The 17,658-nt window shown below is 36.4% G+C and overlaps 1 long non-coding RNA gene across 1 annotated transcript; it reads right to left on the minus strand.

Moving 5' to 3' along the window:
* Positions 1–15,883: 15,883 nt before the first annotated feature.
* Positions 15,884–16,753, minus strand: LOC145168521 (uncharacterized). The gene is made up of 2 exons (XR_013741908.1): positions 16,210–16,753; positions 15,884–16,094 (listed from the first exon to the last, which is right to left on the minus strand). It is a non-coding gene; the product is annotated as an uncharacterized LOC145168521 (long non-coding RNA).
* Positions 16,754–17,658: the final 905 nt, after the last annotated feature.

Raw genomic sequence — 17,658 nt, forward strand, 5'->3', positions numbered from 1 at the left:
CCACACAAACAAAACAAACAAAACAAAATAAAAGAAAAAATCTTTTGGAATTTGGAATTTGCTGAGAAATAATAAAGAAAACTGAAAATAAAAAAATATATATATTTTTTTGGATTTTTAAAGTTTCTGAAAAATAATAAAAACAGAAAATATTTTTGGATTTTTGAAGTTTCTGAAAAATAATAAAAACAGAAAAATAAACAAAAGGAGATTAATATTAAACACTCTTGGAACAAAAATAAAGGTGAAAATGGAGCAAGAAAAATATTTAAAAAAGAGTTTACAAACTATACAGCCGAAACCAAACCTTAAAAGAATGAAGCGAAATAAGCCGAGCGTTCGGTTCATTTCGGTTCCCTAAAATTCCGGAGCCGAAATAGACCGAGCGTTCGGTTCATTTCGATTCCCGAAAATTATGGAGCCAAAATAGACCGAGCGTTCGGTTCATTTCGGTTCCCGAAAAATCTGGAACCGAAATAGACCGAACGTTCGCTCTATTTCGCTTGTCTAATTTTTAGAGAGAGGTTGAGGGTTCGGTACCGACTCTGCTTCCATCATTCCCAAACCTCGTAATATTTTATTGAAGCTTGCTTCTGGTAAGGCTTTAGTGAAGATGTCAGCCAGTTGATCAGAGGACCGAACGAAATGTACTTCCACATTCCCATCTTCAACATGGTCCTTGATGAAATGGTATCTTAGTGCAATATGCTTTGTCTTTGAGTGTTGCACTGGATTGTGACATATTTTTATCGCGCTTTCTGAGTCACAATAGAGAGGTATTTTCTTCATACTCAGTCTGTAGTCTCTTAGTTGGCTTTGTATCCATATCACTTGTGAGGTACAGGATGCTGCAGCTATGTACTCAGCTTCGGCTGTTGAAAGAGACACACAGGTTTGCTTCTTGGACTGCCAGCTTACAAGTTTACCGTCAAGAAATTAGAATCCTCCAGTTGTGCTCTTTCGGTCCAGACCGCATCCTCCAAGATCGGCGTCAGAAAAGGCTTGAACAAAGAATCCGGATCTAGCAGGGTACCAAAGACCGAGAGAAGAGGTTCGCTTCAGATAACGGAAAATATTTTTCACTGCTACCATGTGAGGTTCTCTTGGATTTGCTTGAAACCTGGCACAATAACAAACAGAAAACATAATGTCTGGTCTACTAGCTGTTAGATACATAAGAGACCCTATCATTTGACGATAGAGTGTTACGTCAACGGCAGGTTTTTCCAGAGATGGTGTTAACTTTGTGCTAAACGCCATGGGAACCTTCACCTTCGAATCTCCCATCATACCGAATTTCGCTAGCAAGTTCTTCGTATAGGCCTCCTGGTTGATAAAAATACCTTCTGGTCCCTATCTTATATTCAATCCAAGGAAAAAGTTAATTGGACCCATTGCGCTCATTTCAAATTTAGTCTCCATCAACTTCCTGAATTCAGCTGCTAAGCTAGGATTCGTGGAGCCGAAGATGATGTCATCGACATAAATCTGAACTATCATTAGATGTTCGCCTTCTTTCTTTCGGAAGAAGGTTGGGTCAACCGAACCTTGCTTGAATTTTGACATTTTAAGAAAACGAGTTAAAGTTTCATACCAGGCCCTTGGTGCTTGCTTCAGACGATATACAACTTTATCCAACACATAGCAGTGATCAGGATATTTCTCGTTCACGAACCCAGGTGGTTGCTCAACATACACCGTTTCTTCTAGTTCTCCATTTAAGAAAGCACATTTCACGTCCATTTGGAAAACTTCGAAGTTTTTATGAGCAACATATGCCAGAAAGATTCTAACTGATTCCAACCTTGCTACAGGAGCGAAGGTTTCCTCATAGTCTATCCCCTCTTCTTGGCAATATCCCTTCACCACCAACCGAGCCTTATTGCGTATGACGTTGCCCTCTTTATCCAAATTATTCCTGAAGACCCATTTTAAGCCGACCACTGAAGCATCCTTTGGAGTGGGAATCAACCTCCAAACTCGATTACGTTCAAACTCATGGAGTTCATCTTGCATTGCTTGTACCCAATCAGCGTGATCAAGTGCAACATTAACCGTCTTCGGTTCGATTTTGGAGACAAACGAATTAAACATACAGAATTCAACATTAGAGAATAATGCAGTTTGTTTCGCTTTCAATTGAGAACGTGTGAGAATTCGCTCAGATGATTCACCAATAATTTGTGCTTTGGGATGATCCTTAGTCCATTTCGTTAGAGGAGGGTAATTAGGGTCATAGGCAGGATCCAACTCTGCATTTACCTCTTCTTCAAGTTCTGATTGATCACCCTCGTCATTTGTATTCTCATTCTCCCCCTCAAATGGCGAAGCGTATCCCTTGTCAGGTTCAGGATTCTCCTCCTCTGTTGGAGTTGGATTCTCCCCCTCGATTGGACTATCATTGGTTGGGATTGGAGTTGGATTCTCCCCCTCGACTGGACTATCGGTTGTTTTTGGTACAGATGAACCCTCCCCTTTGAACGTTGAGTTGTTGTTTGGAGGGTCAGTTGAGGGTTGACCACCAGTCGGTTTAGGAGGTTCATTTTCCATTTCTTTTGCAGCTTCATCAATGATCTTCTTTAGATTGTCGATTTTGTTGTCTGCTGCTTTCGCCTCTGAGTTTACAGCCTTCTCCGGTTCGTCAAATAGCCTTATGTACTCTTCAAACAAGTTGGAAATGGGAACCGAGACTTGTCCTGATTCAGGAAATATTTCCCCCAAGGCACTTTCGCTTCTTTGAACTTTCTTCATGTAGTTGTCATCAAAGGTTACATAGTATGTTTCTTCAATACGTTTGGAGCGTTTGTTCAAAACTCTGTATGCCTTTGCAGTGAGTGAATAGCCCAGAAAAATTCCCTCATCGGCTTTGACGTCAAACTTGTTTCGGTTCTCTTTGGAATTGAAAATGAAGCACCTTGAACCAAACACGTGGAAAAACTTAACGTTGGGCTTTCGATTGTTCAGAATCTCATACGGAGTGATGGAGAATCGTTTGTTAAGTAAGGATTGGTTCTGAGTATAGCACGCGGTTGCAACTGCATCGGCCCAGAAGTATAGCGGAAGAGAATCGAAGCTTAGCATGGTTCGGGATGCCTCACATAAAGAACGGTTTCGTCTTTCAACAATTCCATTCTGTTGTGGTGTATAGGGGGCCGAGAAGTTGTGAGATATCCCCTTTTCAGCCAGAAAATCCTCGAAATCTTTATTCTTGAATTCAAGCCCATTGTCGCTTCTAATATTCCTCACCAGCTTTCGCAGCTGCACTTCCACTTGCTTGATAAACGTCTTCAACTTGGGAGTCGCGTCTGATTTCTGTTTAAGAAAGAAAACCCAGGTGAAGCATGAAAAATCATCTACTATGACAAGAATGAACTTACTACCACCGAAGCTTTCAATAGCCAAAGGTCCACATAAGTCAATATGCAGAAAATCAAGAGCTTCAACAATCTTTGTATTGATACGTGTAGGATGGCTCTTTCTGCTTTGTTTGCCCATCTCGCACGCTGCACATAGGTTTTCCTTATCAAACTTGAGAAGACGAAGGCCTCGAACATGATCACCAAGCACCAACTTATTAATGTCATTGAAGTTCAGGTGCGATAGGCGTCGATGACATAACCAGCTTTCATCAATGCTTGCCTTTGACAGCAGGCATATTGCTGGTTTTCCTCGAATTGGGTTGAGATTTAAAGGATACATCTCTCCCTTGCGTTCAGACTTCAACAGAACTCTTTTGAATTGCTTCTAAATTATTTCTGATCCCTCATCATCGAATGAAACCTACAAACCAGTTCCCACAACCAATTGAGATACACTAATGAGGTTGTGCTGCAACCCTTCTACGTAAGCCACTTTTCGAATCGAGAAGTCTCCATTGATTATCATTCCATATCCTTTGATTGTGCCAAAAGAGTTATTTCCATACTTCACACATCCACCATCCTTAAGGGACCGAAACTCCCTCAGCTCTTCCTTCCTTCCTGTCATGTGACGCGAGCAGCCACTGTCTGTGTACCATTCGTCATCGAACACCTTCGGTATAATGGCCAGTAGAGTATGACGAAAAGTGATGTATCACCGAAGCATGTCTGTGAAGTTCTTCTTGTCTGCCTCAGTGTTCTGCTTGCATCGATGGATGATATTAATTATGTGCTCCAAGCAGTCTGTTGAGAACAGATGTTTATCAACAAGAGCGAAAAGAAATCTATTAGCTTCGCCTCTTGTGAACATTACTGTGAGATGTTTAGAATCAATTTGACGCATCTTCATTTTGTTCACATCTCCAGGTTTTGCAGTTGGCTTTATGGTTGGTTTCTTCTTCAAAACTTTAGCAATCTCCTGATCCATTGCAGCAATTTCATGGATATAGGAATCTAACATCCTCTTCAGATGATCAAGGATCGGCTCATACTCCTTCGCATTAATGAGCAATATGTTAAACAACAAGATCCAATCATGAGGATTCAAGTTAGGAAGATCTGTCAGGGAAATAACAGAAACCGAGTTGTCTGAACCTCGGGTTATTTTGAAATTGACATTAATAAACTTCCCTGCAGGCGAAGGTTTCAGCACCTTGACAGTTGTAATCTTTTGAGCACTCCAAGTCAGGTACTGAGGCTGACCGAACTTGAGATAAAAATCGATAAGTTCACGATCAACCTGAGGGTGAGGTGAGGGAACTTGAACAGTCGAATCAAAGCAGTGAAAAGTAAATGTCTTTCATGTTATAGGCATATCAAACTGTGACTCCCTCGAATTCTCACAATCAAACGAAGCTACAGGTTCCAGCCAGTACACGCTTGGAAACTCTATCGCTTCTTTGATGAGCGTTTCCCTAGTCCAAGGAGGAAACAAGGCCTTTTTGCAAACTAAGGCATCTTGCTCTTCCTTGTTCTTTCGCTCCCTCTCTTCTGCTTCCTTTGCAACCCTTAGGATTTCATCCAACTCCTTATCCCTTTTCTTTTGATGGTATACACCTTGATTTTGTTTTTATCTTGTTTAAATTGTGGTATATTAGATGGTGTGTTGTTAGATGGTTTTGGAATATTCTTTTGAATCCTAGGGTTGGCTGACTTTTTCTTATTGTTGATATCAGTATTCGAATCAAGATTTCCCTTTCCTTTGATGTCCTTCATTGAATTTGGCTTTTGTTGGGAGCATGAAGGACCGAAACTATACTTTCGGTTGTTAGCCTTGACGTTGTGACCGAAACTTGATGTTCGGTTCTGTGCTCTGGTGTTGGAACCGAAACTGGATGATCGGTTCTGAGCTTTGGAATTGGAACATAAACTGGAGGTTCGGTTCTGAGCTTTGGAATAGTAGGAGTTTGGACTAAAACTTTCCTTTCGGTTTGGCTCGTCGTTTTTCTTGACGTTTGACTCTTTCTTGGAAGGAACGTAGTTAGGGTTTTGAGACTGCCAAAATCGTTTTCGCTCATTCAGATTCTTCATGTATCTCTGATTTCTTTGGCGTTTCTGTTCAGCCAACTGCTTTTGAGATTTATGAATATTGAAGCTTGATTTTGGCTTCTCCTTTTGAGTTTCGGTTGTCTTGGAAGGAACATTTGGTGTTTTCTTTGGTTCTTCTGGTATCTCTTTTGTTCCACTCGTGCTTGGTTTATCAAAACTCGAGGATTTGTTAATGGGTTCAGCAACGTATCTACCTTTTACCCTCCACGAGGTTCGCTCCGATAAGCCGATGGTTTCGTCTGCATTATCAATAGGGGCTGACCAAAAGTAATCGTCGCACCCTTCAGCATTGTCTGTGTCGACCAAGATTTTCAATTCTGCTGTTTGTTTTTCAGTGACCCTTGTAACAGCATATACCTGATTTGGCACAGTTTGAACTTTCTGATATACCATCGCTTTCTCTTTGAGTTTCTGCGGCTTGTCCTTTGACAGGCGAGCATATTCAACCGAGTTCTCAGATATGAGGGGTTTTTCATTCTCAGTTTCGCTCTTCATAAATTCAGAGCAATCAACCACATCTTCCACCGATATTTCGCTCATCTCACTTTTTTCATCAAATTCAGACGTGTTTTCTATATTGATTTTATGTTCTGAAAATAATTTGGCGTTCGACGAGTCAAATGATTGAATGGTCTCGGACTTAATTTTCAACCTATCATTTTCATCTAAAAGATTTTTGAGCATACACTTATGTTCCTTAGAGTCAATAAAGGTCTCTATCTTGTCTAGTCCGATTTTATAAGTGATGGATGTTTCTTCTGAGGACATTATGGATTCACACTCAGCGATGACCTCATCCTCCTTAAATTCAAGGAAGGGTAAGATCATCTTGTGTATCTTTTTCCCTATTTCACAATTTAAGTGCAACTGAGTAATATTCGTATATAAGCGTTTAGCAATTAAGCAAAAAACATTTCGTTGTTTCAAAAACTTTAAATTGTCTCGATGCAAATAAATAATCTCATCCCTAGCCCTATTTAACTCCGTCTCCTTCAGCTCAATCCACATCCTTCTCTCCTCACTCTTCGAAGACACCCTGCTGAGTTGGTCAGTTAGGTTAGAGTTCGCTAAGCGAGTTTGCATGAGACTACCACTTAAGTTAGAAAATTTAAATTTTAGTTCATTTAATTCTTCTTCATAATTCGTTACCGGAACTTTAAGTGATTCAAGGATGGATTGTACCTTTTTGATCAGCCGATCACAGTCGTTGATCTTCTCACTCACGGGCTTGGCTGCAAAGCACTTGTCCTCAGTCAGGTTCGGCTCCTTAAGCTCACCTTCGGTTGGTCTTCCAGTTGTAACCATCAAGCATTTTCCAGCCGAACCAGTTTCTCTCGCCACATAAGCTCTTCCATGTGTGGGTTTTCTCACTTCTTCATCCTCAGAATCGGTTGACCAGACTTCAACGCCAACGAACTCATCTTCATCCACATTTTCTTGCACAATCAAGGCATTCATAGAACTATTAGTTGCCTTCTTTTTCTTTATTTCTTCCAACTTTCGCATGTAATACGCCTCATCATCTTCACCGTCCCTTTTCTCAGCCATCTTCCTCAGCATGCAATCTTTGGCAAAATGGTTCTTGCCATGACAGTAATTGCAGTCGAATCCAGAGTCCCCTGCAAGCTTGCTTTCCTTCTTGTCTCCATCCTTTTGAGAAGTATTCTTCGTTTCTTCTTTCACCTTCTCAGAACTGTAACTTCCTTGCCAGTTTCTGTTCTTATTGACAGGGAACTTCTTTCGTGCAAACTTCTTTGGGTTGGTGACCATCATTGCATATTCTTCGCCTGTAAGGTCACACTCAGACCTATCTGAATCCTCCTCTTCTTCTGCAACACTTTTGCCTTTCGAGACAAGGGCCAGCGATCCTACACCTGAAACTATCTTCGCCTCCTTGGTTACCACACTCTCATGGGATTTAAGTATACCCACCAGTTTCGCTAGTGAGTATGATTTAAATTGTTCGTGAGCTTTCACTGTTGAAACCACTGCCATCCATTCTGGTCTTAAACCATTCATGAAGGTTACTTTTTACTCGATCAATTTTCTTTCAATACCATGCTTGATCATCTTGCTAAGGAGATGATTGAAGCGATCGAAGGTTTGTATCAATTTCTCTTCTGGTTTCTGTTCGAAAACTCCAAATTCTGAGAGCAACAAGGTTTGAATTGAGTGTTCTAGATCCTCATCGGTTGAGTAGAGTTCTTTCAACCTATCCTAGATTTCTTTAGCCGTCGTGCATGAACCAACTAACCGAAAAGTGTCAGATTATAGTGCGAATCTGATCATTCTCATGGCTTTCACATTACATAGCACCTTGTCCTTTTCATCCTATGGCATCTTATCTACGTCCGCCACAAGCTGATTATATTCTTTTTGAGTCTTCACTGTCCTGTTCGTTCCAGAATGAACAAACGGCCCAAGCATGATAGCTTCCCAGATAAGATAACCATTATCTTCAGATCCAACTACGTAATCTTCAAAGTGATGCGCCCACACTTCATAGTCTTGAGTATAAAGAATGGGAACCCTTGCAGTGGATCCAATGTTGTTGGAGATGTTGATGGGATTAGTTTGAGAATCTTCGTGAGACATGGTGAGCCTTTCCTTAGAACTGCTAGAATCAGACCTGTGAACTTGAGATTAGGGTTTTATCAAACACACGAGTTACCGTCGACAGGAAGAAGACGGCTTCTTTATATTCGATAAAAGCGGAAACCCTAAAGAATTCTTCACACAGAAGGAATGTGTATTGATCACACAGTCTCCTGCTCTGATACCAATTGTTAGAACAAAGTTATAGTAGGATCGATAGATTCTAAGCAGAAAAACAATAAATGGCGTAATGAAGAACACATGAATGGTTTAACTGATGTCGAATGATTAAGCTTCAACGCCTCAGAAGAGCTCGATTAAGAACTTCGACTGTAGAGGTGTTTAGGGTTACAAAGCAATAATAATGATAATTACGACAGTATCTAAGGCATACATGCATGCACTATTTATAGCTTAACCCTAATTAATAATCACGGATGGACAGGCCCAATCCGGATATACAAAACTAAGCCCATGACGCAACATAAATTACCCAACAACTTTCATTCAAAACTTCACCCTCATTCCCAATATTCTCTCAAGCCTCCATTACTCTCTCAAGAAGATTTCGAGTTCTTCATCATCCAAGAACAATTGCTAAGCTCCTAGGTAAGTTCATGTTGAACTCCATTGCTTTGTTCCAAGTTTATACTAAGGATCTTTCTTCTTACAACTCCATTTTCGTGTATATGCTCTTAGAAAACCCCTCACTTCGAAAATCCCTTCAAGAAGGCAAGCTAGGCTTGAAATCCTTCTTCATCTTCCTCTATACTTCGAAAAAGACCCCAAGGTGAGCTTCATACCCCACTCCTTTTCATGTTTTTCATACTCTTTGGGGGGGAATACAAGTCAAATCTCGTTTAACCAATGAATAATTGCATGTACCAATATGTAATGTGTTTAACCTCTGGGTATTTGCATGAACATGAATTTTATCTTATGCATCTTCACTAAAATCATGAGAAATGTGTTGTTAACATATATATTGCATGGAAACTTGTGGATATGGGTTATATACTCAAAAATAGCAAAAATGAGTGTTGTGTTCAAACATGTATAACCTAAACTCAAAAATAAGCTTCCAACAGAAAAGTTTTGGTTCATTTACGGACTGTTTTGACCACCTTTAACTCAATATTTTTCAAAACTGTTTAAGACGAAAATAGTTCAGGTTTATACCTTTCTAAGGACTACTCGCACGCATTCATACGATTTTTCTACAATTTTTGACGATATTTACAAAGCTGCCTATCATTTTAGGAATGATTTCGGACCAGTCTGTGAAGATGAACATTTTCACACTAGTTTGAGGCCATTAAAAATTATAATAAAAATTATGAACAAAGTAGACTCATTTTCCAAACTCTCAGAGTTTACGGATCCGAATTTCGAAGTACGATGATTTTCTATAATTTTTCTAAAAACATGGGACAGAAAAGTCAAAAACAAGAAATTGTCTTTATCATGCTAAAAGCTCTTATACTTGTGTTAGATGTAAATTTATATGATATATCTATACTCTTAAAACATCTAGACATGTTAACTTATATGTATTTATATATATGATCATATAAATTGTCTTGACCAACAAACATAATAAACTATAATCGGTATAGTTTGGAGAACCACACTTTCAAAGGAAACATAATTATTTAAATGTATAATTATCTTATTTGCAAGTAAAACGGAGTTATAGTTCACGTAAATCTGTTAAGGCTCTTGTGAGACACTCATTCACCGTACCTACCTAGCGTACACCGTAAGTCCTGTAGTTATAACCAGAGTCTACTGGAGGGAGAGCGAGGTAATTGTCTATTGATCTATACGGGGTTGACACCCCCACACCTGAGTTGTTCGCTACAGCTAGACGGGCCAGTCTAGGGTGACAAGTATCTTTAGAAACCGACGCCTGAAGAACGTCAAGACAGTCGCTTTAGTCATATTAGTATGGTTGTAACGAATCACATAGAGAAGGATTATATTGATTTGGGTTTACGACGAATATACACTCTACTAGTTTTATAAAACACAAAGTTATGTTTCGTTCACTGCGTAAACTAATTTCACCACTATGGTCTTAGAGTTTTAAGACCACAACTCTTTTATATACAAGAAATATAGGATTTTCTTGGAACACGCTCTTTCTAATACAAACAAAGGAAAATAAAGAACATGCACGCAACTATACATGGTTTTGGAACGAGACTCACAAACTACTTTTTATAGAAAATATTGAATTTTCTGGAAGTTTTACAACTCATTATAAGCAAAGATATTGTCAAGATTTTCCTACAAATATGCTTATGAACTCACCAACATTCTATGTTGACGTTTTTCAAAACGACTTGTATTCTCAGGAACTCAGTGAACAGGTACTCGAGCCTTGGATCTGGATAATTTGCTACCTTTTTTTTGAGACATCATACTCTATGTTATTTTTGTGTAATCGATGAACAAGTACAATTTGTAAACAATGTATGTTGGTATCTTTACTGTATGATGTTTGGTTGTTATGCTTCATTTATATTCAACTGTTATGATATTACAAGATGAAGTCACCCGCCCCCGGACGTTTCCGCCGTCCTGGTTCAGGGGTGTCACAAGTTAGGGCTGCAGGAATGTTGTGGGGTGCTTTTATACGTCCAGATAAAACCCGGCAAAAAATTCGATCGAATTTTGTAAGGCGCAATCGTATTTTTTGGCTTCGATCAAATCAGGTTCGTGCTTGACAATTTAACAGATTTTCGATGATTTTTGCAAAGTAATCGTATTTTTTGGACTTCGATCAAATCAGGTTCGTGTTCGACAATTTAACAGATTTTCGATGATTTTTGCAACTTCAAAGCATAAATTTGATCGAACTTTTGGATAATTCGATCAAATTTTTTTTCTCTTCTCATAAAAGTTCAGGCCAAGGCAAAATATCTTCGACATGTTAATTCGATCGAATTATGGGAGAAAATTCGATCGAAATTTTTGGCTTTTTAAGCGAAACGTCATTTTTTCTTGATTAAATCAACTTCCAAGCATTCATTAGTATCCTCCATGAGCTTCAACTTCCAATTTGACTCCAATGCTCCATCAAACGTATCATCAAGGTGTCATATTCTCAATCCATGCTAATTTGCCCTGAAAATCATAACAAAAATGAGTAGTATGTACGTTCTATGAAAATAATGAGAAATACACAATTCATAACAATGAAAGTCATTAGCATTTTATATAAAGATACCGACTAAAACATGCTGATAGATGCATATAAAATGCATATAACAATGAAGAGTCCACATCTAAACGGAAGAATTAAAATACACTATAATTTAGTTGAAGGTATCATTGTCAATAGTCAATACACTATAAACTTTGGAAGTAAAGTATGCGGCAATTTGTATTTGTCATTGCCTTGGAAGATTTTGCCCTCAATCAATCATTGTTGATTCAAGAAAAGTGCTTAATGTAAAAGAAATATCATCTACCGTGAATTGCTATATTTGGTAGTTCTGTTGCTTTCAACAATTGCCATTAATAGTTGTTGTTGCAGTGTCAAATCCTTCCAATTATATATGTCGATTGTTTCAAAAGTACAATGCTATTGCCTCAGTGTCTTTTGTTGGTGATTTTAGTGTCACCATGTCATTTTAAGTAACTGGAACTAACATGTGAGCTAAGGGGCTTTATGATTTGTACTCTAATATATGTACGGGGTTGTGCGGAGTGCACGCATGTATAAGATCGAGTCAGAAGCCGGTTCGTCGACTAGTTGGGGGTCCGGGGGCAGCGCCCCCGGGTCCGAGGTTTCCAAAGGGGCAGCGCCCCTTTGGCGGGGTTTAGGGGCAGCGCCCCTAGCGGGGTCCAAGGGGCAGAGCATGTGGGAACATAATGGAAAACTCAATTTCTTGAGGGTGATTATGGTAAAACTAACGAAACTCGTTAGTTTTGGTAACCCTAATCCAGATTAATATTACTTGCTTCGAAAGCAACTAATGACGGCCCAACCCTAATGAAACCCTAATCGTGTTTAATATATAAACAACTCTTCCTTTCCAGAAGTGTGGGACGTTCTTTAGCTCTCGTTTTTCATCACACATTCACAGAACCCTTTAGCATATTGGCTTACGTTTTCTGTGCCTAGAAACGTAAGTGTCCACTTGGATTATCCTAGACTGAATTTCTTGTAACCCAGGCATAGAGTAGAAATATCAGTTCGGAAAGTGATATCACGATCCAAGTTGGTATCCAGATCTCCACCACAAACCCTAAATTTCCCAACATCTTTTCCCTTATCTAATATTTTGTGATCTAAATTATTGGTCTCTACATCACAGTTTCTTTAGCCTGTACGTGGGTGTTGTTTTGCTTTTCCTTTTTGTTCTCTTTGGCGTTTTGTTTCTGGTCTAGCTTCCCGCTGCCTTTTTCTTTATTTAATCTATCTTCCGTTTAAAAAACCACTTAAGGAAAACCTATTTATCCCATCACCCCTCGCTTTAATCAATCATGCTATGACTTTTTGTTAAATAAAATCATTTTGGTTCTCAAAGCTTAAATACTATAAACTAATATATGATAACACTTTCAAAATTTTGTTCAAAGGTTACATTGTCAAATACTACCATTAAAATGCTATAAACATCTATCTCATATATAATATTGCAAATGCATTCCACATGTTGTTCATGTTAAGGGTTCTCTAAACCATCCAAGAGTTTTGGTTGAATTGGTGTCCTGTCATACACTTATTGTGTGATTTTAGCAATATTGAAAATGAATAATTGATATAGAGATGAAATTTGTTATTCTCTTTCTACTTCGATTTGTTAAGCTTTTGTAACATGTTATCAGTGGCGAGTCCAGAAATGAAAACCACATGGTTCATTAATTTTTCTATATACATTTTTTTATGTAAATACAAAGATTTTTATTGGTAAGGTAGGTCCTACATATTTTTTAAGGTAGGTCCCTAAAAAATTTCTATAGAAATTTTAGATAAATTAAAAAAATTAGATGGGTCCTAGGACCCACCTTCCTTACACATAGCTTCGCCACTTCATGTTATTATTGTATCATTCATAACCCCGATTTACTTTTTTTTTTTGTAATTTTCTTAATTACTGATGTGCGGAAGTATATCTTATAAAAACTAAATGTTATGATTACATTAACATTAAGATTGAAAAAATTATTAGTATAACTTGAGTGATTGGAGGATAAACCATTTTGCCTTTATTGGTTCCAATAAAGATATGCTTATTACATTTTTTATTTTTATATATAAGCTTATTACATGACCGGTTCAAGGTCCTACTTTTCAAGTAAATTTAACTAAAAGTTTTTTTTTTAAAAGAACACTTCTTTAACGAGAGTTTTCGAGCCAACTTTCTTGCTCTGACTATCCTCCGCTGTGAACATGAGGCTATGTCTCATGTCCTGGAGTCACTGCATGCGAACATCCATAGCCACAAGAGCTGATTAGTGTCAGGATTTGAACATGGGTCAATTGGTTATCCACAATATTTTCCACATGTCTTATCAAATCACCACAACCTAAGTGGTTAAATTTAACGGAAAGTTATGTCTGTTTTAAAATGGTTAACAGAATTTACAGAAAGTTGTGTCTTTCTGTTAACAGGAAATCTTCGATAAAGTCCTAATATTTTGGGTCAGTTTACTATTTAATCTCAATATTTATTTTTTGAACTGAAAAATCTCGATTATTTTATATTTTGCCCAAACTAATAAAAAAATCTTTATTTTTTTCAACAGAAAATAACAGCGGTCGTATAAAACTAAATAATCGGAACTTTTCTTTTCAAAAAATAAATGTTGAGATTAAAATGAGAACTGACCAGCATATTAAAACTTTATCGGATATTTCCCTTTTTAGATTAATAACAAATCCAAATATATTAAAGGATTTATTCACCCATATCATTTCTAATAATTAACATGACATTTGTTTTAAATTAAGTACAAGTTTGTTTTTTCAGGTTACAAAAAATTCATCTCAACGTTACAAAATGAAATCCAATATACATTTCATATTAAAAAAAACCAATATTAACCAAAATATATATATATATATATATATATATATATATATATATATATATATATATATATATATATATATATATTGATGTCATAATACTTTTATTCTGAAGTTGGAAAAAGAATATATAATTAGATTCTAAAAAATTATCATTTTAATATTGTTTGCAAAGAATAAAGCCGGCCTAGATGGAATCATCTCAATCCATCAAATAATAAGAAGTAAGTGAAAGTCAATGTTTTTTAGTTTAATTTTGGGATAATGATTTAAAAGGGTAATATATTTTTCGATTTGTACACATTTGGTCACTGAGTTTTTTTTCGTCCACATTTACCCATTCAACTTGTTAAACTGTATACATTCAGTCCTTATGACCGGCTACTCTAGGTTACCCGGTAAAAATGACTTAATAGGGTAATATATTTCTCACTTTGGACACATTTAGTCCTTAATATTTTTGTACATATTTAGTCCTTTTTTTTTTTTTGCAAAATAAGTCATTTTTTTACTCATTCAGTACTTATGAAAGATTTTTTAGTTTTTTCTCACGAAATCTTACGTGAGACATTCATTAATGAGGTGTATGTGGCTTTTGATGCTTATATTCATCGTGATCTCGACTACTTGGTTGTTTAGGTCATGTGTTCTGAACGTCATAACTTCTTCATATGATCTCGGATTTTAACGATCTTTATATCCTTGCGTTCGTATTTTAGTCTACTACAACTTTCATTTAGATTACTCCCATTAAAAAATAATATATTTTTACTTACGATTTTTATATCCATACGCGGTGGCGGATTTAGTATGGTCCCGGTGTTGCACCGACAACACCTATTTTTTCTGTTCGCAGTGGAAAAATTTTCGCTTTATTTTTTACGTTTATACCTATTTTCTATGTATCGGCAACACCTACTATATATTACTGCGTCTTTCCTTGTCCATACGTTTTTTATGAATGCATGTATGTATGGTTTTTTTATAAAATCATTTGTAAAAATATATTACATTTTAACGGGAGTAATCTTAATGAAAGTTGTAGTAACTTAAAAAATGAACATGTGGATAAAGATCCTTAAAATCTGATATCGTATGAAGAAGTTACGATGTTCAAAATACAAGACCTAAGTCAAACCACAAGACTTACGCAACCAAGCAGTCGAGATCGCATTGGACATAAGCATCAACAACCCCAAACACCTCATCAATGATTGTCTCACGTAGGTTGTCGTGAAAAAAACCTAAAGAAAGAGTAAAAAAAAAGGACTTATTTTGAAACAAAAAAAATATTAAGGACTAAATATGTACAAAAATAATAAGGACTAAATGTCTACAAAATGAAAAATATATTACCTTATCAAATCATTTTTCCCGGCTAACCTGGAGTAACAGGTCATAAGGACTGAATGTATACAGTTTAACAAGTTTAAGGGGTAAATGTGGACGAAAAAAAAACTCAATGACCAAATATATACAAATCGAATAATATGTTACCCTTTTAAGTTATTATCCCTTTAATTTTTAACAAAGCCAACAATAAGCCGTGCCTTTTCAATACTGATCTAGCAAAAAAAAGCCATATATTTTCTAGTTAAAATGTTAACGTTTTTTTTTTTTTTTTTTTTTTTTTTTTGTATTCTGTATGGGTTTTTTTTTGGACAAAAGTACATTGAATTTAATTCAATAATTAAATAATGTAACATTTCATCTATATTTCAAATGTTGGATGAATAAAGGGTAAAATTCCGTGGCATATTTTTGTCAATAGCATACGTTGATAAAAAAATATCAAACATTGCTGTTTAATTAGAAATTTACAATGTTACATATATAAAAAAAATAAAAAAAAACACAAGAAAATTTGTTAACAATCTGAATGTACAGAACCTAGGGACGAACTGTCAAGGACAAGACAAAATTAAAATCAAAACATAAACGGCGTTGGAGAAAAAACTGGAAGTGCTATCATCTCATGACTCGATTTCCTGCAATTTGAGATCAAAATATCATAAGATCAGGTTTATAAGCTGTAAATAATCGTTTGAAGTTTTCAACATGAGTAGTTGTTTATTGTTTCTAATAGTATATAGAGAAATTTACCAATAATCGTCGTGAAAGGACTCAGATCGAGTTCTTCTCGCCGATTTAGGTTTAGCCAATAGGTTCTTCTCAGATCTAGCGACGGCCGTTGATTCAGGGCTTCGTCTGTGCACGCCGTCCTCCTCAATTGCCTTCAGCACCGGCCTCCAGTGCTTTGTGGATTTTCGTTGATTTGTGCGCCGGCGAGATATGCAATCATCGGCGGAAATTATCTCCGGCTTCGATGTGTTCACAGAACAACCGAAACAAAAAACGCGATCGGAGAAGAAAAGCTTCATAGATACAAATCAAATTACACGGTTTTTTATTCTTTACCTGGATTTTGAGGAGTAACGAATCAAGAAAGGGAAAAAGGGTGAAGCAATCGCTGAAGCATATGGCTTGTGTGAGCTTTCTCTTTAATGGCGACTCGATAGTTGAATTGGAACATTCTGCTTCAATTCGTGTTCTTATAGTAAAAATCACGAAAGAGAAGTTGAAAGGGATAGAGACAGGTTTCTAACGTGGCTTTTTTCAATCCAAATCCAAAAGATTGTACACTCAACACTGCTTCTGTGATAGTTTCGGTCATTTATTATTGAATTTCAATAATTTATTATTTTATTTATCTTTATGAAAAAACAATTAAGATTTAAATTTTTTAAAGTTTAGCTATCGACATTATAATTTAATGAAAAAACTGTAAAAGTAGTCCTTGTGATTTGTATTTTTTCGAATTTTGGTCCCTAAAGTTTAAAAAAAATCAAAAAATAAATAAATAAGAGCAATTTAATTATTTCATTTTTGAAATAGACCAAATACACAAAGAAATATGATGAAAATAACTGTTTTTACAAGGTTTGGGTCGAATCCGAAAAAATTGCAACCACAATGACCATTGTTATTTAACTATTTCTAGGATTTATTTCGTATTAAAGAATCAGGAGGACAGGAGGGTTTGTTTGTTGTTTAGCTATTTATAGGATCTATTTCGTATTAAGGAATCAGGTGAGTTTGTTTCTTGATTAAAGTAGGTGTTAATAATCTTCTTAAAGAGCAAAAACTATTATGTATACATTTGATTAGAAGAGAAGAGGCGAGGGAAGACCAGAGACCAAAATTGGCAAGCTCTAAAAAGTGTTGTGGCCAAATTCTGAAGGACAAAAACTCTACTATTCTTAAGAGCTACGGTTATATATATATATATATATATATATATATATATATATATATATATATATATATATATATATATATATATATATATATAACCGTTTGATTAGGGTTGTAAAAAACCTCACGTTATGACGCAAGTTTAAATGAAGTAATATGGTTCGGTTCTTATATTTGGGACTCGGTTTCCCATCCCTAGCCTTGGTGGTTTTAAAACCTGAGAGGCACAATCCATACATCTCAGGCATGATGTAATAGCAACCTACGTTTGTTTATATATTGTAATTAGGGTTGTAA

Source organism: Lactuca virosa, chromosome 4 (assembly GCF_052849685.1).
Source record: "Lactuca virosa cultivar CGN04683 chromosome 4, Lactuca_virosa_CGN04683_v6, whole genome shotgun sequence".
Lineage (NCBI taxonomy): Eukaryota > Viridiplantae > Streptophyta > Magnoliopsida > Asterales > Asteraceae > Lactuca > Lactuca virosa.